The sequence below is a fragment of the Microtus oregoni genome, unplaced genomic scaffold (genome assembly GCF_018167655.1).
Source record: "Microtus oregoni isolate MIOR12 unplaced genomic scaffold, Mior012 000068F_ref0000429, whole genome shotgun sequence".
Classification (NCBI taxonomy): domain Eukaryota; kingdom Metazoa; phylum Chordata; class Mammalia; order Rodentia; family Cricetidae; genus Microtus; species Microtus oregoni.
Window position 1 is genome coordinate 8,461,977 of NW_024543975.1, and position 26,832 is coordinate 8,488,808.

Sequence of the window (26,832 nt, forward strand, 5' to 3'; positions counted from 1 at the left end):
AGCAGTTGGACCAATAAAAACCTAAGGAGTGAGCACTTGTTACCTGACAAAAAGGCAAGTTCCTTTATTTCACACACTGTGAAAAAATTATAATTTTATCACATTATATACAGTTTGTTGGTTTTGCCATCTTTACCTAATGATAAGAAACTGCTGAAATGCTGTGATGGTCCCATCAATGAGATCATCCAGGAACCCCAGTGCACATAACAAAACTCTAAGAGGGTCTCAGTACTCACGATACAATGACATAGTTTCTTTATTGCTGCCCTTTTAAACTCATAACTATTTCTGCCAGTTCTATGACAAATGGATATTCACTTTGGGGTGGATTCTGGAATGTTCATGGTAGTTAAATCTTCGAGTTCCGTCCAGATCCTTGCTTCTGTTTCCTGAGTCACTGTTTGTGATATAAACATGTATAATACCATAAGGATTCCATCACACCTAAGATGATACATAACTATCTGGAAGTTAATCCCAAAGATTAGAACCTCTGTCGAAATAATAGTCCTGCTCTTGGTTTCCTTATGTTAGACCTGACTACTTTCTATAACTTCACACCAAATTCATGTATTCTGAACCACCCAAGTGAAATAGCTGAAACAGCGACAACCTTAAAGCTCTTGAAAATTGTAATTCACTAGTTACTTTCCTCATTTCTGTGATCAAGTATCTGATGAGAATGAAGAAAGGCTTGAATTAACTCACTGTTTAAAGGTCTAGTCCATCACGGATAGAAGGTCATAGCAACAGGACCCAAGGCGTGCTGGGGCATGAGGCAGTTTGTCACCGCATTTCCAATCAGGAAGTCAAAAGCTGAATGCTCACACTCTATCACTTTCTCCTATCTATTCAGTCTAGGAACCCCACCCATGGGATGATACCACCACATTTAGGAGGGCTCTATACCTCAATTTACCTAGCCTAGAAAATCCCTCAGACATGCTTAGAAGTTTGTTTCCACAGTGATTCTAATCCTCACCAGGTTGACAAACAAGATTAAGCATTTTACACATAAAGGTTTGTTTTTTGAAAGGAATGAGAGATTTATAATATAATCAGTCCTTATAGTCACTCTTTTTAATCTGTTATTAGGATCTTACATTTTTCTGGGTATATTAATATAATTATGGGCAATTTTAAGTAGAGATGAATTATAATTTTTGTAGAAGAAACAATGCCTGCATTATTTTAGCATTATTATTTAGTATCGAAGATATGTAAATATATGTACATATATTTAGTATACATGCAATACCAAATTATATGTGGATATATGTCCATATGTGTATGTACATACACACACACATAATTCCCAGAACCTGTGATTATGTTATCTTCCACAACAAGAGTAATTTTAGTATTATGCACTATTGAATGGACCCTATATGTCCTTAAAATTAGAGAATGTTCATGACTCTGTTCTTTCATATACAGAAAAATAGAATAATGGAAAAAGATCAGAGAGGCTTACACTGATGGGTTGGAGGATAAATTAATTGGCCATAAACTAAGCCATATGAATATGCTATAGAAACTGGAAATGATGAAAAAAATATTTGTCTCAAGAGCCTCCAGAAATAATTGCTTTTATTTTAACTCAATGAAATGAGAGTAATATTAGAATTCTGATACATAAAACTATGACTTGATAAACTTGTATTTTAAGCCACTAAATTGTGATGGTTATGCTAATAGCAAATCAGATTTTTAGATAAATTTTACCTTGATAAATTATAAATAAAATTACCTGAATAGATATGTTGACATCAAGGAAATATTAAAATTTGCTTAATTTATTCAAAATCAAATATACTTTGTTAAAAAAAAATGTAAGAGAGTGTGCTGGTCATAGGAAGAGCTCCTACCTGGCATAGAGCATAAGAAAGGTCAAAAGAACAGAAAGGCTTGCAAGAAAAATAAGTAGCCCCCTTGCATCTGATATCCTTTGCCCCACTGTCTCACCATACTTGCTAGAATGAACACTTCTTTTTTTTTGGGGGGGGGGTTTGAGACAGGGTTTCTCTGTAGCTTTTGGTTCCTGTCCTGGAACTAGCTCTTCTAGAGCAAGTTGGCCTCGAACTCACAGAGATCCGCCTACCTCTGCCTCCCGAGTGCTGGGATTAAAGGCGTGCGCCACCACCGCGCGGCTTAGAATGAACACTTTAACACTGCTGCTTCTTGTTCTCAGATAGAAGCTGATACTGCTTAATGATTTGCTCAATCTATTTTTTGATTTAATAAAGGGCACTGTTGACTGACATATGAGTAGCTACCTTACTCATTGCCTATTTTCCATGTCCCGTGATGCTTCTAGCGCTATAGAATAGCTTTTCACTTTGTCCAATGGGTTATCACTGGTCACTGGCACCCTTTGTCACTGATATCCCATGAGGTGGCCCTATCCTCCTCAGTCTTCCTAGTCAAGTAGTTCTCTGCCTCTCATACCAAGCTTCTGACATCCATGATTCTATCATCATATTTGGAATTTATTATATCTAACCTGAAAGAAAAATTGAAGTCCTCAGATCTGGATAATGATAACTCTAACAAGGTTTCTATACTGTGACTCTATGATTACCGTTCAGAGCAAAACCAAGAAGCATTTTCTCATTAGATTTCCTTTCTCATGTTGGACTTTTATCATGATTTGTCTATTGGCCTTCATTCTTTTCTTGTGCTTCTTGGTGCTGTGAAATATCATTTGATATAATACCAAATCTCTGAACTGCTCATCTGGAGCCCTTTGTCCTACTACTCAGCATAGAACTTAATTCTCCTTGCACATGAGTGGTTGTCAGGCTGAATTTCGTTTTTACTCTCCTGAATTTGTATCTTTCCTTATAGAAGCTTCATCTCCCCTGATTCTTAGTTTACTCCCTGAATTTTCTTAAAAATTCTTTGTGATTTCTGCAAAATACCCTGATATAGGATCAGGTCTTTCTTACATGCTCTCCATAAGGTATAAGGTGTTAAAGTAACAGTTCTTAACCTATGGGTCATGACCTCTTTGCCGGTTGAATGACCCTTTCATGGGGGTCACCTAAGACCATTAGAAAACACAAATCTTTACATTATGATCCAAAACAGTAGCAAAATTACAGTTATGAAATAATAATGAAAATAATTTTATTTTGGTTGGGTCGCCATAACATGAGGAATTGTATTAAAGGTCAGAGCATTAGAAAAGTTGAGAATCGCTGTGTTAAAGGCTTTATTTCCAACGTTCTGATGCCATTGAGGCACAGTAGAACCTGTTAGAAGGTCGAGAGCATTGTCAGTGGGCATAAGCTCTTAAGGAAAATATAAGTACCTTTGCTCCTTTTCTGTCTTTGCAAGCCTATCTGCCCTCTACTCCCCATTTAACCCACCTATTCAATGTTCAAGTGCTAATGGAACCAAAAGGAGACTAGCAAACTCAAGGGAACCAAAGAGATTTTTGTGACCACATGACACCCATAGAACACCATAGCAATAGAACTTGAGTGTCTGATAAGTTTGCATTTTGAAGACCTTAAAACATTTAATGGCATACATCAGAAAGTGAAACAGCTAAAGGACATAGCTGATTAAATAAATTCAAAGTTCAGCAAAAGAACTATCATTGAAATAGTTCAGAAATGTGGGTTTGTAAATGCTATCAGCAAACAGGAAATCAATTAGGACCTCATTGTACTGAGTAAGAATCAACTGTCATATTGAAACACAAAGGAGAAGAATGGGAGCTTTCAAGTCTCCTGAACAGATCACTAGGCAAATGAGCTTTAGGGCCACTATGATAGGGAGGTACACAGTGTGAGATTTTAATGTGTCTTAGAAGCTTTTCATTCTTGGGCAAAAACAGAAAATACTTATAAAATCTAATCCTGATGCTTGCTTATTTCTATACAGTAAATATGGTTCCAGAGACTTGGAGATCTAACAGAAAACATATGTGACAAATTAATGGTCTGGAAAGTTCCCTTTGTAGTCATAATCTCTACCCTTACACTACTCTACAAATATATAAAACACTTTCGTGTGAGTGATCTCATTTACTTCTAAAGGTAATCTGTAAGGAATGCAATTATGTGAGATTGCTCTAGGAAAGCAGAAGGGAAGCTTCGGGCAAGTGTGTATGTGATTGGAAGGTGGTCTCGCTTGGTTTCTGTTGCCGTGATCAATACCACAACCATAAGCAACTTGAAGAGAAACAGGTTTATTTGGCTTACAGGTTACAGTTCATCAAGAAAGGATGCCAAGGCAGGAAGGAACTCAAGGCAGGAACGTGAAGCAAAAACAATAGAAGAACACTGCTTACTGGCTTTCTCCCAGGCTCCTGTTCAGATGCAGCCCCAATCTGCCTGCCTTGCAGTGGCACCATCAATTAACACAAGAAAATGCTCCATAGCCTGGCTACTGGCCAATCTGATTAAAGCTATTTCTCAGTTGAGATTCCCCCTTCCCTGATGACTCTAGGTTTGTGTCAAGCCGAAAGCTGAAGCACACGTTTACAGAAGGGGTAAAACCAAAGCCAAGTTTCTAGTTCCCAATTCCTTCTGCTAAGTAATGCTGCTATTTTTATTAACAGATAAAAACAGTGTCTATGACTGTGACATCGATTGTGCTTACAATGAACTTGACGCAATTGATAAAACATACCTAGTTCCTACTTCTTCTTTTCTGTTTCTAATACATAAATAGAAATAAAATGGCAGACAAGAGAGAAGGTAATTCTATCCCACATTTTTCTTCAACTGTTATAAAAAAAGAATAGATGAGTTTTCTGACTAACAAATGAGGGCAACATGTAGAAATGCCATCTGAAATTTGCCTAGTGAGGAGGCAACAGCAGAGCAAGCCATCAATTAAAGTCAAAAGGTGATCCGGAGACATGGGGAGGTTTTAAACATTACCGAAGTCCCAGGTGGACTAGTTTTAGGTGTTATGTAAGCATGGACTGAATTAAATATATTGAGCAATGTGAGTATTTCCTGTCATAGAAGCCATTGATAAAATTTAAACCCTCTAGGGAGCAGTAGATTCTTTAACATGACAAGGCAATGCACATGAAATATTTTCCTTTTGAAAATTCCATTGCATCCCCACAGCTAGTTTGTGGTTTAGTGCAATCGTTCGTGTAACCTCTGCAGGAACTAATGTCCCTTCCAGCTCACCTCACACACTGAACAGTTCCCTTGTGCCAAAACCTTTCCAAGTGATAAAGAAATTGCAAATAATTTCTTTGCAATTTCTTCACTTGTCACACAAACACACATACACACGCACCACATAAATACACTCACACCACACACACACCACAAAAGAAACAAGGAAAACAAATAAGCTATTGCTTAATGAACCTTTGTCAGTTGGAGCAAATAGCAATAAAAGAGGAGTGTGCTGGAAAACAATTATTGATCTGGAGTTACATAAAAGAACACTGGATGCAGGATAGCTGAGCACACTATCTTAAAAGACTGACTTCTCTCTCAAGGTTTATCCACATAAATTGTCAAGCTTGTTGGACATAATCAACTTTCCAATTTCAATAAAAATAAGCACTGCTGATTCTGCCTTGACAACTTATCAATAAATAATGCGCTTATAAAATTTCTGCACTTGGTAAAACAGATAGAAGACTTCAGGCTCCTGAAATGTTTGGTCCCTTCTTAATCCCTTCTGTTACTCTTTTTTAACCACTATGACAGGAGAGACCATATCGATCTCATACAAACTTGTAATCCCTATGCCTAAAACTGTAAATATTCACATGGAAGGAATAAGAGGGAAACAGAAGGAAAGAGAAAACATATACAGATAGAGCAGGGCCATGTTCAGACAAAAGCATTGCTTGGGTCCAAAGTGGACCCCACAAAATGGCAGTGCCATTGACAATGTCATAAATGACAGTCCAGGCTCACCTTAGGCTGAACTCTGGCCTGGGTAAGCAAGATTGCTGACAGACAAGCAAAGCCTAAAGTCAGCAGTCCTAAAAAAACTTGTGAAGCTGGCTTTTGTTGCTCTACAAACCTCTAATTTCCAGGCTATTCTATTCCCACTGCCCAAACACAGTCCCTTGAAACTGACAAGATTCTCTCAGTCTTTCACTATCCTTGCTGTTTCCTGAGAGACATCCTTGGCAATTTTTAATTTCCCTAAATAAACCTGTTTTCTCCCACAGTGTGGTCTAGTTTGGTGGGTTTACTGTGCTTTCACAATTACCATGTGTTGTCTGGTTAATGATGTCAAGGATTAATTCCTATGTTATAGTTTAATCACAGCTCTGTTTTCAGATAGCAGTAATGAAAAAGACAATGCCCATAAGGAAGGTGTATGGTATGTGTGTGTGTGAAATGTGTATATGTGAGATGTGTGTATGTGGTGTGTGTGATATGTGTGTATCTGTGGTATGTGTGATATGTGTGTATGTGTGGTATGTGTATGTGGCATCTGTGTATGATATGTGTGTATCTGTGGTATGTGTGATATGTGTGTATGTGATGTGAGTTTGTACGTGTGGTATGTGTATATGTGCAGTGTATGTGTATTGTGTGATATGTGTGTATGTGTGGTCTGTGTGTGTAAGTGGTATGTGTGTTGCAGTATGTCTGTGTATTGAATGTAACATATTTCAAACATTTTCTTATCTGTTGCTGGTTTTCATCTTTCCATATTTTTTATAATCAATCAACCATAGAACCCAATCAACAATACAACACCTTTATGAAAGCAACATTTCATTCACTGTTTACCAAAAAAAATAACAATAAAATATGTTGATTATGTGTCAAATCATGGGAGATTTTTCATTCTACTGACTAAAGTTTATTTTAGTCATTTATTATCCATCTTTTTCATTTTGTTTCTCCTACATCAACCTAACTCTGGGCTTTCTTGCATTTCTTTTTCATTCAGTATCAGAGTAAATGAAAAAAAAATGTAACCTTTCCCCAGAAGAACCTATCCAGTCTCTTATTCTTCGCTCCTTTGTACCCTGTTTTACTGCGAGTTAGATCCAGAAGTTCAGAGTCTCATCAACTATCCTTATCCCTCTTTTTTCTCTTCAGTCTCTATCTTCCTCTTCCCCTCTCTTTCCCCTTCCCTACTTTCTTATCTCCTGAGTTCTTTATTTATAACAGGACTCTATGGACCCATGTTGGTTTTAGTACTAGAAATACTAGAAGACATGACCACTTCTTCCATAAAGACTAGCTGAAGTCCCAGAGGAAGCCTTGATTCCATGACTAAGGGATGTGGTCCTCCCTGAACCACTTTCTAAAAGAAAGACTTACTGACTCAGTTACATTAGAATCTTCACAGATGAAATTAGCTCTTGCCACACTACATGAATGTACTGGATGTCAACTTGACCTAAGCTAGAGGCATCTGAGAGGAGCAAACCTCAACTGAGAAAATACCTCCATAAGACTGGGTTGTAGACAAGTCTGTAGGGAATTTTCTTAATTAGTGACTGATGCTGCGGCTGGATAAAGCAGCCATTGTGGGTGATGCCACCCCGAGCTAGTAGTCCTGGATTCCATAAGAAAGCCTACTAAACCAGCCAGAAGCAGAAAGCCAGCAAGCAGCACTCCCCCATGACCTCTACATCAGCTCACCTCCAGGTGCACAGCCAGTCTGCGTTTCTGCTGAGTTTCCTTAGCTTCCCTCAATGGACTGTGACTTGGGATAAGCACACCAAATTAACCCTGTCCTCTCCAACTGTTTTTCGTGTTTCATCCCCCAAATAATAACCCTAAGTAAGACAATGAATGCCGTGGATGGAAGCTAACAGAAAAGCAGTTTAAAAAGAAAGAAAAAAAGGCTGTAGCCCAAATCCCAGTACCCAGCAGTGTGTGTGTGATCAACAGCCCTCTCTCCAGCCATAAACCTCTCTTTTCCTCAACAGTGCCACCTTTGCAAATAACCATCCCTGGTTTATGGCCGGAACAACAACACTGACATCACTGCTTGTGTATCAGCCAGTGCTCCTTTATTCCGCAAACACTGACTTCTAAACACACCCAACACTGAACCTGTGCTCTTAAAAGCTACCAGTGATGCATTGTGTTTCTCTCCCTCCAATAATTCTTCCCGATATCCAGCATAATTTATTAGTCCTTTCGTAAACACTCTCTCCTTAGAGCGTCCATGACACCTCAACGGCGTCCTTCTACAGCTCCGTTCTTCTTTCTTGTCTGCCTGTGCTAGGCTTTTTCAAGCCCCACTTTCTTCTTTCCTCCTTTTACTCTCTCTCGGTTTCAGCGATACATCCACTCACATCCTTCAATTCTTCTGAATGGCTCTAAATGTCGACACCACCTGCTCAAAAATCCTGCACAACTCCATCGAGCTGAGCCACCAATGCAGCTTCCATTTGACACTATATGCTGCTACTCAAAGCACGGCTGCATTAGAGGAGGCATCTATTTCAATATCAAGAACCCCTGGCTTTCCCTTGCCGTCAGGTATGCTTCCTCTTTCAGAGGCCTCGTTTCTTCATTTGTCATTTCTCTCCACTCCCATTGACAACACAAAGTAGAGCTCCTTATCACCATAAAAAGGTCTTTAGTGGTTTTCTCCACTCTGAAAATACTGTACTTTAAGCCTTTGTAAATTTCACCTTGGGGTCGCTTATATACACTATCATATCATCTGCAAATAACGAAAGTTTAACTTCTTCCTTTCCAATTCGAATCCCCTTATGTTGTCTTATTACTATTGCTAGAACTTCAAGCACTATATTGAAGAGGTATGGGGAGAGTGGACAGCCTTGTTGTGTTCCTGATTTTAGTGGGATGGCTTTGAGTTTCTCTCCATTTAATTTGATGTTAGCTGTCGGCTTGCTGTAAATAACTTTTATTATATTTAGGTATTACCCTTGTATCCCTAATCTCTCCAAGACCTTTATCATAAAGAGGTGTTGAATTTTGTCAAATGCTTTTTCAGCATCTAATGAAATGATCATATGTTTTTTTTTTCACATTCTGTAGGCTGCCATTTTGTCTTGTTGATTATGTCCTTTGCTTTACAGAAGCTTCTCAGTTTTAGGAGGTCACATTTGTTAATTGTTTCTCTCATTGTCTGTGCTACTGAGATTATATTGAGGAAGTGGTCTCCTGTGCCAATGCATTCAAGTCTACTTCCTACTTTCTCTTCTATGAGGTTCAGTGTGACTAGCTTTATGTTGATGTCTTTGATCCATTTGGACTTGAGTTTTGTGCATGGTGATAGATATGGATCTAGTTTCATTCTTCTACATGTTGATATCTAGTTATGCCAGCACCATTTGTTAAATATGCTTTCTTTTTTCCATTTGATATTTTTGCTTCTATGTCATTTACACAATGGAGTACTATACAGCAGAAAAATAGCAGCATCTTGAATTTTGGAGACAAATGGAGGGAGCTAGAAAACATCATTTTGAGTGAGATAACTCAGACCCAGAAAGACAATTATCACTTCTCTTTAAAACTCATAAGTGGTTTTTAAACAAACCAAAGAAAACCAGCCTACAAACCACAATCCCAGAGAACCTAGACAACAATGAGGACCCTAAGAGAAACCATACATAGGTCTAATCTACAGGGGAAGTAGAAAAAGACAAGATCTCCTGAGTAAATTAGGAGCAATGAGACCTTGAGAGGGAATTGAAGGGGAGGAGAGAAGCAGGGAGGGGAGCAGAGTAAAATGTAGAGCTCAATAAAAATCAATAAATAAAAGTCTTTCGTAATTTCCTCTTGAAAATGACAATAAAGCACACTCAGATTCTCATAATTTTTGTACGATGGTATCTGTAGCTCAATACTAAAATTAGACAATATAGTAGCTTCTTATAAAAAGAGGGAACACAGGTATTCCATCTTAGCTACACAATTCAAAAGTAAACCTGTGAGTCTATAAATAATCTAGGGATGGGACTGAGAAGATAACTCATTTGAGAAAATGCTTGCTTTCCAAACATGGGAACTGAGTTTTGACAAGAAGCTATCTTTAAAAGTCCAGGTCTAGTGGAGTCCATTTGAAACTCCAGCACTGAAGAGGCAGAGACGGGCAGGTCCCTGGTCTCACTGGCCAGCAAGCATAGGGAAATTGATGACATCTAGGTCAGGGAGAAATTGTCTTTCATCAAGCATAATATATGTGCTTTGCTCCCCACATGCACACACACACACACACACACACACACACACACACACACACACACACACACCTCTTAGCCTAAAAGAGACTTAAGATCACATGACTCAACTCCCTCCCCTTTATGAATGAATGAAATCACTTTTCTACCTTCATCAGACTCTTCAGAGGCTAAATGGTCTCTGGGACCAAGATTTCTACTTATAGATCAATCCTCCCTTCACAACCTCTTCCCTTCCAGGCTGTGGTCACTCTTTTTAAAAACCGTATTTCTTCTGTGAAGGAATCAACCAACCAGAGAGAACAAAATTAGATTAGATACATCAGGAATTGAAGGTGCATGAAAACAATGTATCCAAATCTTTACAAGGACTCTACACTCAGATTACCTTTTTAAGTGAATAAGGAAAAAAGAACAAGAATTAGTTTCTGAAATAAAAATCTTCTTTCACTGCATAAAATAAGCCATAATAATGCAAAGATTATTGTAAACTTTTGAATTTTTGCCCAGAATTCAATTGCACATATGGGGTATATACTAATATTGTGAGTCAAAGTTTAAATGTACATAAATATTATTTTTCATTATTATTATTAGCATTTGGTAATTGATTGACCAACAAACACAGCATACATAGTCTTTGAAGGGATAAAAACAAATAGATGGGCCCATTATATCAGGAAGAAACACTTACTATACAATGACTTTTTGTCAAAATTTTAATCAAACTAAAAATTAGCCTATTACTAGACTGGCATTTGTTTCCATGGAAACTGGTTGAAGGGTGGTTCCTAAAAGGTTTTCTATTAAATGTGATTCAGTTTGTGTTCAGATTCAGTCAGGTGTGAGAAGCAGATAACAGCTGGCTGAGAACAAAAGAAGGGTAATAGAATCGATATGTATTTCCTCTGAAGACATGTACAAAGTTAGAGCTTGGAAGGGATGTCACTGGATAGTTTTAGGTGGAACTAAGAGATGATATGATCTAACCTACTACTGCAGTCATACCATGCAGACTCATCAACTGGATGTTTCGTGGGTTCACAATACCTTGCAATTTAAATCTCCAAAGCTGCTCCATCTTGTCCTCTGTAAAAATAAGAAAAAAAGAAAGAAAGAAAGAAAGAAAGAAAGAAAGGAAACATGAAAAGGTGCTAATGAACTAGAAATATGACTCAGTGGCTCAGTGGATAAAGTACATACCTCATAACCTCACAATCGTAAGAGCCAGAGTCATGCCCTCAGAAGTCACATTAAAAAAGGGCACATGTGTGATGCCCACCTGTAATCCCAATGCTCACTAGGCAGAGACAGGTGATCTTCAGGACAGGATAGCCAGAATCAGTAAACTCTGGATCCATCTAGAAACCCTGCTTCTGTAAATAAAGGGAAGAAGGATCAAAGAAGACATCCAAAGCCAAGTTCTGGCTTCTACCTGTGCACCACATATATGGTAACACAGATTCATACCTATCATACTACATCAACATCACAAAGGGTGTTAAAATAGTACCTGCCTCATAGATCTACTGAGTGTACTGATACATTACATACTAAGCTCTTAATCAAGGTCAGTGACTGTTATTCCATGAAAGAGCAAGACTTTTCCTATGGATAATGAAATGTCAAGTTCAGATTGGTCTGTGGGGGTCTTTTTAAGTCTGTCTTTTCTGCTGTTCTCTCAATAGGAGTTTAAGTGTATCCAGGCATAAGTATGGATAAGGAATATCACCCTGCTGTTAACTAGGCACATGCCTCAAGTGTTAATTTCCTGAATCATCCCAGGATCACTGACAACTGACTATATAAGCTGAGATGAAATGAGCTTATAAAAATCATAAAATGTTCACAATGAAAGAGAATTATGACTTCTAATGAAAACTCATTTTTAAATGTAGGGCCCACAGACACGCAGGAAAAAAATAGAACACTGATTCCTATAATATAGAAATCCCACTACAACTTCTAGAATATACACCAACAGCTGATTAACACGGTGGTATGCGTCAGGTTTTTTTTTCCTTTTTCTTTCTTCCTCTCTCAAGCAATACATCCTTACCTCAGTCTGCCTTCCTCCCAGTTTCCCACACCTGCCCTCCCTTCTTTCCCAGATCCACTCCTCTTCTGTTTCCCTTCAGAAAAGAGCAGACCTTCCCACAATATCAACCAAAGAGGGCATAACAAGATGCAACAAGACTAGACAGGACCAGACAACACAGTAGGAGGAAAAGAGTCTCACAAGTAGGTAAAAGTATCAGAAAAGCTTTTAAAATATATAAACAAGTAATATGTCTGAAATTCTATGACTAGAAAGTTATACAGAAGAAAAAGAATGTTTGTGTTTTTCTGCAAATTGTGCATCTACAAGAAATTTAACAGAAGCTAATGGTTCTTAAGTATTTACTATTAGCAAGTTACCCAGTAGCTTCTAATGAACTAAGCCAAAACTCGGGTCTACAGATTAGATATAAAAGCAAGTGGTTTGGAATATTTCCAGCCATACTTCCCTGTATAAAACATTCCACCTGAAACCGAAAACTTGTTAGATAGATGTGATGTCATAGCACATATGTCAACTTGCCTGGGCAATAGTACCCAGGTACTTGGTCAGTTGTGGGTATGTCTATGAATGTATTGTTAGCTAAAATTCACATGTGAATTAATAAGCCAAATAAAGTATGAAATACTTCATAACTTAAAAGGTCCCATCCAATCAGTTCTGAGGTCTTGAGGAACACAGAAAATCTGATCTTGTAGAGAATAAGATCTAAACTGCAACATGAGCTCTTTCTCAGTCTCAAGCTTACCTACCTATATTCAAATGAAGCAACACTGTGGGCTGATATGGGATTCTCCTTTATATTCTGTGAATACCATTAGTTAATAAAGAAAGCTAGTTTGAGCCTATAGCAGGACAGAAGAAAGTTAGGTGGGAAAAACTAAACTGACTCCTGTGAGAAAGGAGGTGGAGTAAAGAGAGAAGCCATGGAGCCAACACTGGAGACAGACATGCTGAAAACTTGATGAAATGCCATGACCTCATGGTGGTGCACAGAGATTAATGGAGATGGGTTAAATTAATATGTAAGAGTTAGCCAATAAGAAGCCAGAGCTAATGGGCCAAGCAATAATTTAATTAATAAGTTTCTGTGTGATTATTTCAGGGCTAAGTGGCTGGAAACCAAAAACAGCTGTTTCCTAGTACAGTGGGCTCACCTGGACTCCCAGCTTTCTGACTATAAAACATAGGATTTGCTGGCTTCCATATTCAGTTTCTCTGGGAATGGTGACTAATGTGGAGTAATATAGGAGACTTAAGTAAGAAATTATTAATAGCTGGGCAGTGATGGCACATGCCTTTAATCCAAACACACAGGAGGCGAAGGTAGAAGGGTCTTTGTGAGTTCAAAGCCAGCCTGATCTACAAAAGCTAGTTCCAGGACAACCATGTCAAAAGAGTTTCTGTCCCACCTGGTCCCAGAGCCATTCAGTCCCAAAGAAACACACAGAGGCCCACATTAATTATAAACTGGTTGGCCTATTAGTTCAGGCTTCTTATTAAATAACTCTTACATCTTTAAAAAAGCCATAATTCTTGTCTGTGTTAGCCATGTGGCGTGGTACCTTTTATCAGTGAGACAGACTCATCTTGCATCCTCTGGGTCTGAACTGCATACTGAGCCTTCCCTCTTCCCAGAATTCTACTATTCTGGTCATCCCACCTCTACTTCCTGCCTGACTACTGGCCAATCAGTGTTTTATTAAACCAATGCAAGTGACAAATCTTTACAGGGTACAAAACCAGTATAGTTAGGGCTATTATACAGGGAAACTCTGTCTCAAAAAAAAAAAAAGGAAGAAAGAAAAAAAGAAAGAAACTATTATTAAACTTAAACACAAGATAGAAAAAAATTACAAAATAATTATTGGTGTTTTTTACACTTTACCGTTTGGGAGGCCTGCCACCCAGCTTCCAAATAATCGCACAGAGATTTCTTTTTTCTTATCGATGTCCAACCTTAGCTTGGCTTATTTTTAGGCAGCTTTTCTGTCTACCTTTTGCCTCTGGGCTTTTGCATTTCTCTATTTCTGTGTAACTTTCCTTTTCTTCTTCTTCTGTGTCTGGTTGTGCTGCTGAGCAGCTGGACCCTGGAGTCCTCCGCTCCTCCGACATATCTCATTGCTCTCTTCTCTCTCTTCTACCTTTTATTCTCTCTAACTGCCGACCCTGCCTAGCTATTGGTTGTTCAGTTCTTTAGTACACCAATTCGGTGTTTTAGACAGGCAAAAGAGCATAACTTCACAGAGTTAAACTAATGTACCACAAAAGAATGCAACACATCTTTGCAACGTTAAAGAAATATTTCAGAGCACAAAAAAATTTAACAATCTAAAAATAATATTCCACAACACAAAAAAGTAAAAACAGTAGAGCAGGCCACAAAAGCCAGAAACCCATATAAAGGATACAACCGAAAGTCCAGGAAGAGAAAGAGATAAACACTAAGACTTGACAAGTCTTTTTAAAAAAGCAGTTATTGAAAACTAATGCTTAAGAAATCTTGAAATCCAATTAACAGCATTTAATACAAAAATTAAAAAAGTTGGATATACTTGAAACAGGAAAAAATGTAAAGAAAATTCAATTCAGACATCCAAGAATCATCTAGAGAAAAAAAAACACAACTAAAATTACAGTCACTCAATGTATACAGTCCATAAAAGCAGCAGTACCTCTTCCTGTGAGTGCAACATCACTATCAATTGGTGTGCTTCCTATTGACAGGTGTGGCACAGCTACCACACGACATTTAAAAATACATCGCAATCTGAAACCCACAAATATTAAGTGTTATTATAATGGTGATGATTTCCATGTATTTTACTTTCTTGTCTTCAGACTCTTTAATTTCCATCTTGACTGTGTACTTTGATTTAACAAAGTCTCTTTAAAACATTAAATAGCTAGGGATTTATTCATCACTTTAGAGAGCTATTTTACTTCCTTTATAATACCACCGTCAATAAATTTACTATCATTTCCTGTTTCCTTAATTTGTGGTTTGTATTTATACTATAATTTCGATCACATTTTATCCCTATATTAATTTTTCTCACAGTTTTCTATTTCTTCTATTCATTTCACAATTATTCATCATTTTATGCAAAGTTTTTTAAATTTTACTTTATATGTTGAACAAAGTGTGAACTGAATAATTTTAGTCTTTTCCTTAAAAGGGAATATGTGAATATTGTCTTTTCTCAAGTACTAAAAAGAAAATTATTAACTGCTAGGACTGAAATTCTATACCTAGTGAAACTGCCCTTCAAAAAAAAAATATGAAGTTTGTTTTTCTATTGCTGAGATAAAACCATGACCCAAAGTAACTTGGCAAGGAAAGGGTTAAATTGGTTTACATACCTGATCAATCACCATCTACAGTTTATCACTGAGAAAAGCCAAGAGAGGAACTCAAGCCTGGCCGAAACCTGAAAGCAGGAATCAAGCAGAGCCATGGAGGAACACTACTTACTGGCTTGTACTTATTGCTTGCTCAATGCCTTTTCTTATGATGCTCAGGGCTGTCTCCCTACAGACACCACTGCCCACAATGGGCTATGCTAACACACACCCATAATTAATCAAGAAAGCGCATCACAAGCTTGCTTGTCTACAGGCCCATCTGGTGGGGCATTTCCTCAACTCTGGTTCTTTCTTCCTAGATGGCTCCCTAGTTTCTGTTAAGTTGGAAAAAAATTTAACCATCACAAGGACACAAGACAAGAGAACTCACAGAAACAATCCTCCATTATAGACAACACTAAATGGAGAACAGGTAAATGAAGAATGAACACAAAACAACCCAGAAGAGGAATATCACCAGGAAAGAGCTTAGGGAAATATAAACAGGCTATTAATTAAGGCAAAGATGACAATAATTTATAGAGCTGATCACTTATGTAGAAGCAAAGTTCGTGACAAAAGTAACAAATAAAAAGTGAGCTGTTCAATATATAGCTAAATCATAGTCATTGCAATTAATACCAGATAAATATTTCTCCTAAAATCCAGTTCTATCATTCCCTTAGTTAGAAATTCTGGGTCCAACCTTCTTATGATTTTCTATCAATTTTGTTATCAGTGCTTTCTTTTTCTTCTATGACCTTTCTAAATTGCAATAAAGGTAAATCAATTAAATTTATCCTGGGAAAAAGCATGGACACTATAGAACTATTTTTTAGATTTCAAAGTTTTATTCACTCCTTTCCAGATTAAGCCATATTTTTTACTAAATTATCTATTGATGTGCATTAAGGAAAGAGAAAAATGAAGTCAGTGAATAATAATGTGGTTCCTAACACATCTTTCTTTTTTCTCAGACTGGTCTCCTCAGGAATTGTCTCATTTTCATCTCACTAACAATGTGAATTATATATCTCATCAAGTAATCTTTGCTTTATTTGCTAAGAAGATTGCAGTTGAATTTGTGCTTCTTGTCTGGACAATTCTTCTCTAAATGTTTAGTACAATATTCAATTTATAAAGTGCATTTACCTTTCATTTTACCTAAGGCTTCCCTTGCCAATTTCTCTTCATGAATATTACCTCATTTATAAATACATGTATAGCTATCCTAGTAACTTGGATGTTATTTATTCACTAAATCCTTTGTAGAACAAGAGATGAAATAAATATATAACTAAACGTATATATGTATATGTATATATAAGGTGTATATGGGCATATGTATATTAAGACTTTCTCTTACAGTTCTTGAGTAGATATAGTTATAGACAGATATAGATTATATTAGTAGATACAGAGAGACATAGATATAAATACATATGCATATTCATTCATTATGATTTTCTTTTCAAACATTTTCTCATGAAATTATCACAAACCAAGAAGGAAATACTTACTGAACATATTTTATAAGGGGGTAAATGGAATCAATGTCTAGGCACAAATCATATCATAAATAACAAAGACAAAATTATCCACCATGCTTTAAAACCTGTCTATCTCTCATTTGCTTATGATAGCCTTGATTTACCCATTTTGTGAATTTGTTTTTATTGATTAGGTATTATGTGCCAGTATGAAAAATCATTTACTGTGCCACCTGTCATGGACTTGCAGACTCTATGGTATCCTGAAATCCTGTATGGTCTGGAGAACTAGGTGAGTCCTTGGAAGAACACCGCCCTGCACAGTTTGGCATCACTTCTTACTCACCCACATAGTCATGAGTGGCCCGAGAGTTGAAGCTCTTGACCTCATTGCATTCCCATACACATACTTTATAGTAAATGAACCCACACAAACAATGAAGAGCTGACATTGCGAGCACAGCAAGGTTTGCTAAATCATTCCCAAGGGATTAAGAAAATAGATGCTGCGAAACAACACTGGATTTGGTTCTACATAGTGAGAGAAACAAACCGTCGGCCACAGCACAAAGCCTAACAAAATTATCTTCAATTACACTGAACTTAGGTAACTGTAGAACAAAACTGTCAATATATAAAGCTGTCAGTCTGCCATGCTTTGAGAACCCCGATCCCTTTCATCACTCAACACCGTGCAGTGACTCCCTCTGAAAGATGAGTGAATATGGCACGAGTAATGGCTAAATATGGGTTCGAGTGGCTAATGGGACACTGTCAGCAAAGAGAAATGGTCTCATTTCAGCCCATTATTCAAACTGCACAGCAGTCCTTGTTTGTGGATGTTCCCAGGGATAACATAATGAAAAAGAGCTTCTTGAGGTTATGTGAGAAGGGAAACTGGGGTTTTTCCCTGGGATCAAGAGTCATAGCTACAAATCCTAGCTCCAAACCACATCTTGAAGAATCCTACACCACTCGACATATGAGTCTCCCTTGACTATTGTTCTTTGAGATGCTGCAGTATATCACTTTTTAGACAGAACATAAGATCTTTAAGCATTCCAGAATGGTTCTCATTTTTATTCCTATAATATAAAGAGCAAAAAGGGTTTCAGGGAGAGAAGTGGTCACCAGAAGTGGGAAGAGGGAGTAGAAGGGGCAGAGAAAGTGACATTTTACTGAAGGAACAAGGGCTATCATATCAGACTCCTTAGCTTGAACCCCACCCCTACTTCCTCTTCACTAAGCACTAAGTAGCCAGCCTCTGGATTCCATTCCTGTATGACAGTGGCAGTTACAAACCTTCTACCTAGAGTCCTTGTGAAGATAAAATAGCATCTCATTTACAGATAACCAAAGTGAGTGTTTAAAAAATGTTAGTTTCAAGTGCCTTTTGTTTCATTAATACTCTCATTAATGAGGAAATACAGAACTGAAGCTATGTGACATAAAAGAGACTCTTGAAAGATATGGTTTGACCAATAAAATATTAAAGTAACACAAGAAAATTATGTCTAGGTGGCATCCTAAAAGACAAAGTTGTGGATAGAATCGCAGATGGTTAAGGATGGGAAAGCTATACAGTACTGTGTAATCAATGCAGCAGTGCAATCACCACTTCTGGAAAATTTTCTGGACACATATTTTTAAAAACATAATTTTTTATTTATTCTTTGGGAATTTCACATCATGCACTCCAATCCCACTCATTTCTGAATCCCTCCATATATGCCCTGCAGCCTTGTAGCAAACCCCACTCCAAAAAAAATGAAAAGAAATGATAAAAATGGATTAAAATTAAGTCTAAAATACAAAGAATATTTATTTAAAAACAAACATAAACAAAAAAGCAAAAAATCAACAACAACAAAACACTTTCCTCCTCTGTCTTTTTAGCCCCTCCATCACCTTTTCATTCCTCTCACTGGCTCCTGTATCATACAGCCTACCTTTTGTCCAAAGAGCTTTACTTGCAAATGCTCCTTGTGTAGTGTGTTATTGTTCAGGTTCATAGCCTCTGGGTCTGGCACACTATCAATTCTGGACCCTCACCAAAACTCCTCTCAGAAATCCAGATGTTTCCGTGAGTCATGAAGTCCTGCAGCTATGGTTCTGCAGGTTCAGTCCATTCACAGGTGGGGTAAATGTTGGGGAGTGCAAACTCAAAGCCCTGTATGTGTGCCTGGGGTAACACAAGCTGATCAGGTTAAGGCTGGAGCCGACTCTGCCACACCCATGGTGAGAGGTGGGAACTGGCCACATATTTTGAAAACGAACACACAATCAAACTGTGATGCCCTATCTACATCACTTCACGTTTAAGGAAGTGAGCATTTACCTTCCTCTTCATGGAGGAAGGGATGAGTACTGGTGAGACAGAATGTTGCTCTGCTGTTCCTGCAGACACTACATGGTAGCATCTGAGTCTGATGCAGGCTTCTCTGAGGTTCTGTGTATCCCCAGACAACATCCCAGGTATGGACAGGACAATAACTTAAATGTTTATAGTGAATTTTTTTCCCACCACACACTTTTTTTTTGAAGACAGGTTTTTATTTTTTTTAATTAATTTATTTATTTAAGGATTTCTGCCTCCTCCCTGCCACCGCCTCCCATTTCCCTCCCCCTCCGCCGATCAAGTCCCCCTCCCTCATCAGCTCGAAGAGCAATCAGGGTTCCCTGACCTGTGAACTTTTTGAAGAGTTTCAAAGTCTTGACCCAAAAGGAAACTTCCAATAACAAGTACAGCCATTAATGGGATCAATATCTGAGAAAACATCTAAGGTACCCCTGAGGAAGATGGGTACAGCTATCCTCAGAGAGAGGGAGGGAGTCCACCTTAATGTTCCGTTATCAGCAGAATTATACCTATAACTGGTGACTACCCTTCTTCTCAGCAGATGACACAGGGAGACAAGGAAGTTCATTCAGATCAATGTCTGTTCCCAACTTTATCTCACCCGGGTCCAGCTGAAGAGGATCCCAGGGACCTCTAATTTCTGTACCATGCATTGTGGCAGTCAGAAGTCCATGTTCAAGGGTCTAGCCAAGGCAAGTTTAAAGAGCGAGGAAACACACACAACTCTGGAAAAGGCCAGAAGTTGATGAGCAGAAATGAATGACTGAAATCATGAGCAATTTACTTATATTATACCAAGAGACTGTAGGAAGAATTCCACTAGCTAGGAAGCCTCCCAGGAATGCAAAACAATAAGCGCTCTTATAATATTTTTTTTGTTTTCTTATCCAGGTTATATGAAGTGATTTTACACTCCCCTTGCAATCTCCTTTCCTACCAGCCCCATCTTCCTTCAGCAATGGGCAAGTCAGCATCTCAGGACCCAGCAGCAGGATGATTGTGGCTTTACTTCCAAGTTCCACAGACAGGATGACATAGTGAACATGAGATGGGGAGTTTGGGAGGAGCTCTATTGTTCTGCACAAGAACAAACCAATGCTTAATCTAATGCAAACATAATTACTTTTAGTTAAACAAAAGGAGAAAAACAAACAAGAAGAAAAACTTCTCGTTGTTTACAGCATAGGCTGTCTGCTCCGAAATGAATAATTACATGGGCATCCGATAGGCATCACATTCCTCCCCTCAGCTGCTGTACTTGGAAAACAAATCTCGAAAGTGTTTGCAGAGATGCCTAGGAAAGGGGACACTGGGTCCTAGTGATTCTCTTGTCTTCGTGATTTCCCATTTTAGTTTCACATCACGGCTCTTCCTTTTATTCTGAATATTAATAGTGGCCTGGCACTTCAAAAAAATAATACTAAGGTCAGGTGTCAAGAACTGGAATACTTAAAGACTTTTTCCATTGACCTTGAAGTGAGATTGATTTCTTTGATGTACCCAAGCAGATATTAAACCAGAAGAAATATTTATGGATCCATTAAGCAAATATTTATTGCCAAATTACTCTAGGACAAAAATTGTACTGGAGTGAGCAATATAGAAAAATAGTGAATTCTTTCTCCTAGACCAGACAGTGTTCTGGTGGTAAGGTAAGGAATATGGACTGAACAATTCAAACGAAAGAAGAAGAGACATTTTATTTGAAATATATAAAAGTACTATATTCAAATCAGCATAAAAATTGATATAAGGAGGCTGGAGAAATGGCTCAGTGGTTAAGAGCTCTAACTACTCTTCCAGAGGACCTAGGTTCAATTCTCAGTACCCACATGGCAGCTCACAACTGTCTGTAGCTCCAGTTCCAGGGGACCTGACACCCTCACACAGACATACATGCAGGCAAAACACCAATGCACATAAAATAAAAATAAATAAACCTTAAAAAAGAAAAAAATGTTTACATTAGACAATAAGAATTCTACATTGCTAGTTGTACAATAAAAAGGAGCTCTCAGCAATGGTGTTTCTACAGATTTCAACTAAGCTAAGACTTTAAGAATGAACAGGAATTAAATACAAGACAAATGAATTATGAAACAAGGAAGGAGAGCCACAGGACAGACACAAACTCTATCACCTCTTTGAGACCTTGAAAAGTTGGCATACTGCCTAGGATTTTGTTAGTTATTGTATTAGGGAAGCTTCAGGTAGTATTCAGTAAGGAGTAATTAAAACAATTGAAGTTCTCTCATGTCTGAAAGTGCAAAGTTGTCAGCTAAAGTGTATACTTTTTTAGGGAGCTGAAGGACGGAATCTTTACCAGTTTGTTCTAGGTCCTAAAGGGCACAGGTGTCCTAGGCTTGTGAGAAGGAAGTGAGTAGGAGGTGGGGCCTTCAAAGTCTTACATAGTGTACTGGTTCTTATTGCTGCATTAAGATATTCAGAAAACTTAGCAACACAGAGAACCTCAACCTTAAGTAAGCACAACCATCTACATGCCCTGTTCTGTTCTCTGAATTAGAAACTATAACAATCTCTACCTCACCTTCACTTATTATATTTTATTTCTCATAAAATAATTTCTTTTAGTACCCTTGTTTTTTTATGGTGCTTTTACCAATGAGTTTCCTATGACTCAATATATGCAATTTCCATTCCCCACAAACTGCCCTACGGCTGCAGACTCTGAACTAAAGACAGACCCTGATCTCCACTGGCTAGCAATGAGAATAGCCTTAAAGCATTTCTCTGCAGATATTAACCCTCCCATTCTCTAGCATAAATAGTTAGAAAAGGAGGCTTAGGAGATGACTCAATCGTTAGGAACACTGACTGCTCTTCCAGAGGTCCTGACTCCTATTCCCAGCAACCTCATGGCAGTTCATAATCATCTGTAATATCTGATGCCCTGTTCTGTCTTGAAGCCAAACATGCAGAGAGAACACTGTATATATACAAAATAAATAAATAAATAAATCTTTGAAATAAATAAACAAATAATGAATAGTGACAAGGGCTAATAGGACTGAAGTGCACCAACTCTTCCTCTCTATAGATCAGCCAGCGCAATCTGAAATAAGGCCAGAAACTTCAAACTTCAAGAAAGTACATGAAAAATTATCTGATCAGCTAAGCTTAGATACAACAGTCAATTCAAAATAGGATTAATTATTTCCCAGTCAGAAATTGAAACCTATAAAATGTTTTTTTCCTCATTACAAAAGTCAAAAGAATGGAAAGATAGTCTGTTCCTGGCTTGTCTTCAATAAGCCAGACCAGAGGAGTGCTCTTCTGGCTCACATCAATGTGCAATTGCTCTCTTGCAGCCTGGGAATGTGGATATCATTTCCAGGCATGGATTCTCTGCGTGTTAAAATGCAGGCCAACCTTCCGAAGACTGGGCTGAAAGCAGCACGCACTGAACAATTGTCACTGTACAAACTCAACCAGGAATTATATTGCTTGGATGAAAGTGGGTTTGACTACTTCACCCCCATAGAGTACAATCAAATTCTCCATCCAGTCCTATGCACATCACTGAAATAAATTCATAGATCTACATGTGCAATCAGTAGCTAAGGAGAAAGATCATTGACACATGATCAGCTACTGAAAACCAGCTCTGCCCTGAGCCATTCCATGTTGGGCACTGCAAATTTAAGATTCAATATAAAAAAATTTCTATCAGAGAAGCCTGTGTCTGATTTTACTTTGGCCAGTTTCAATAGTGTGAATTCATCAGTCAGTTGCCTAATCTTGTTTTCTTTCTACTCTTGTTTCTCCAAAGAATCACTCAGGATAGTGGTTCTCAAGTGTTCTAATGTTGTGACACTTTGCTACAGTTCCTCGTGTTGTGGTGGCCACCAACCACAAAATTCTTTTTGTTGCACTTCGTAATTGCAGTTTTTCTACTGTTATGAATCATAATGTAAATACCTGTGATTTTATATGGTCTTAGGCAACCTCTGTGAAAGAGTCGTTCAGGGTTGTGACCCACAGGTTGAGAATTGGTATACTAGAATATAGAATTCATTCTCTCCTCTTTCTCATTTAAATTTTATTCATCTTGCATACCCACACCAGTTCCCTTGCCCTCCTCTTCTCCAACCCCCGCCTTTCCCCATCCCACCCCCCATCCACTCCTCAGCATGGGTAAGGCCTCCCTTTGGGGAGTCAGTGAAGTTTGGAATAATAAGTTGAGGCAAGATCAAGCCCCTCTGCTGATGTGGGATGGCCTTCTGTATACGTGTTGCTTTTATTGGTTGATGAATAAAACTGCTTCAGCCAATGGCTTACCAAAGTAAAGTTAGGAAGCAAGTCCAAACAACGCTAAAGAGAGAGAAGGAAGAGTTGGGGAGACATAATCAGCCTCCAGGGAAGCAAAATGTTAGGTAACAAGTTTTTGAGTCCTTGATCCTCATGATAAAATATAAACTAATCATAATGGGTTAATTTATAAAAGAGAGCAAGCCAGTAAGGAGCCAAAACCAATTGCCAGACAACTGCAACTGATATTAAGCCTCAAAATGGTTAATCTGGAACTGGTGGGCAGGACAGAAAACTTCTAGCCACACTTCCCCCTGTATCAAGGCTAAGCAAGGTATCTCACCATAGGGAATGGGCTCAAAAAAGCCAGTTCGTGTATCTGGGATAAGTCCTGATCATATTTTCACTCCCCCACCAACAGATCAAGCCACAGAACTGTCACCACACTCAATTTAATATGTCCATTAAGATCATTTTGAATGTCCAAAGCATTGCTGACTCTTTCAGCTAGCTGGTTGACAGTGTCAGTTGTCTGTACAGTCTGGGAAAGAGCAACTCTGGCAGCAGTATCTGTGGTGGCAGAGATAGCAATAACAGCAATCACAGCTGCGGTAATTCCAAGGTCTCTCGTCTGCCAATCTTCTATGGTCCAGCACTTGTTGCCATATTTGCTGATACTCCTAACACCGCTGTGGTGTCCCCCAGGCCGGGCACCGACTGGTCAGGGCGACATGCCTTTCGTAGCCACCTAAAAAAGCTCTGCTCCAGCTGCCTTCTATCCCCAGACATACTATCTCTGGGTCCAAACTGGTGTATGGAAAGGAGCAGAACTCAGGGAAGCAGGTTCCTGCTCTGGAACCATTGAAGGGGGCCCAACTTTAACAATCTTTTAGGGAATTTGGGCATCATCAACCTGTCTGGCTATTTCCTGCTGAGCAGGGATGCTGCATTCTTGGGGGTATTTTACATCAACTTTTCAGGGGGTCTCAGTGAATCAAACCACATAAATTTGCAATGAATCCACAGGTTCTCATCCTCTGTAGAGACAAAAGCAGAACCTCTTTTCCAAAGCATCAAATTCTTAGGCCCATATTTTAAAGTCAAAATACCTTTCTTAGTAGTTCCCAGAATCAAATGTCTTTCTCCAGTCCAGAACACAAAAGACAACACAATCAACACAATAACATACATCTGTACACATTCTATCTTTTGAGGCCCTCAATTCACCCTCCTACCTCCTCTTTATTACTTTCCTACTGGCCAGTCTTCCAGAGGGTGTCCCTCAGAGTGTCTCTGGGGATGAAGAAACACATACTCCTTTTAATCTGACTTGGCTTGTTCCCAGTCTGGAGCATTTAAACCCCCTCCAGTAAAAACCAGGGGCTAACTTGAGCTATTATATGAAATATCCGGCTGTCTTCCTTGTTACTTCCATGCCTTGTTGCTTTAAGAGTTTCAGTTACTTTTTGAGGCCTTCAATTCACCCCCTCCAGCCTCTTCTTTATACTTGCTAGTCTTTTGGAGGGTGTCCCTCAGAGTATCTCTGAGGATGAAAAAAAGAACACATTACTTTCCCCAATATGCTCCTCAATTTAGCTGGTGGACGGAGTGACATAGTTCATGAGTCCCCACTTTCCAGATCTCGGTGAGACCTCCACTTGCTGCACCCAGCACAGCCTGGATAACCAAGACTGGCAGGGGGTGCCGGGATTGAGACACGGAGGCTTCTTTTCAGGTGGAAGAATAGCAACCTTTATTTTGCCTCAGCTAAAGCCATTTATACCTCTACTGCTTCTCTGAAAACCACCGGCCAGATAGAACACAAACATCCTTGTCAAGTACAGACTACAAGTCAGTCAGGGGGAGTAAGGGCAGCTAGATCACACCAGTTGGGAGTTGTTCCGGTTCCATGAGTTTGTAGGCATTCTGTAGTTTGTGTTGTTGTTGAACTCTAACGTTAGCCCATGGTGGTCTGATAAGATACAAGAGATTATTCCAATTTTTTGTATCTATTAATATTCACTTTATGACCAAGTATGTGGTCAATTTTAGAGAAGGTTTCACGAAGTGCTGAGAAGAATGTATATTATTTTGTGTTTGGGTGATATGTTTTGTAGAGTCTATTAAGTCCATTTGAGTCATAACATCTATTAATTCCCTTGTTTCTCTGTTAAGTTTCTGTCTGGAAGACATGTACATTGATGAGAGTGGGGTGTTGAAGTCTCCCAATATTAAGGTGTGGGGTTTGATGTGTGATTTAAGCTTTAGTAATGTTTCTTTTACAAATGTTGATGCTCTTGTATTTGGCACATAGATGTGCAGAATTGATATTTCCCCTCAATGGATTTTTCCTTTGATAAATATGAAATGTCCTCCATCTCTTTTGATTAATTTTAATTTGAGGTCTATTTTGTTCGATATTAGGATAACTATACCAGCTTGCTTCTTAGGTCCATTTGATTAGAAAATCTTTTCCCATCCCTTTGCTCTGAGGTAAGGTCTATCTTTGAAGTTGAGGTGTGGTGTGTTTCTTATATATAGAAGAATGGATTCTGTTTTCATATTCATTCTGTTAGTTTGTCTTTTTATTGGAAAATTGAGTCCATTAATATTAATAGATGTTATTGACCAGTGATTGTAAATTCCTGTTATATTTTTGTTTTTGGTGGTAATGATGGTAGTGTGTGTGCTTCTCTTCTTTTGGTTTTTTGCTGTTCTGAGACTATCTTTGCCTGTGTTTTTTGTGGATATAACTTAGTTCCTTGGCTTGGAGTTTTCCTTCTAGTACTTTCTGTAGTACTGCATTTATGGATAAGCATTGTTAAATCTGGTTTTGTCATTAAATACCTTGTTTTCTCCATCTATGTTGATTCAAAGTTTTGGTGGGAATAGTAGTCTGGGCAGGCATCCATGGTTCCTTACTGTCTATAAAATGTCTGTTCAGGATCTTCTGGCTTTTACAATCTCCATTGAGTAATCAAATGTAATTCTGATTGGTCTGCCATTTATATGTTATATGGCCTTTTTCCATTGAAGCTCTTAGAATTCTTTATTCTATATATTTACTGTTTTGATTATTATGTGATGAGAGCAATTTTTTGGTTCAACCTATTTGATGTTCTGTAAGCTTCTTAGACCTATGGAGACATGCCCTTCTATAGGTTGTGAAATATTTCTTCTATGATTT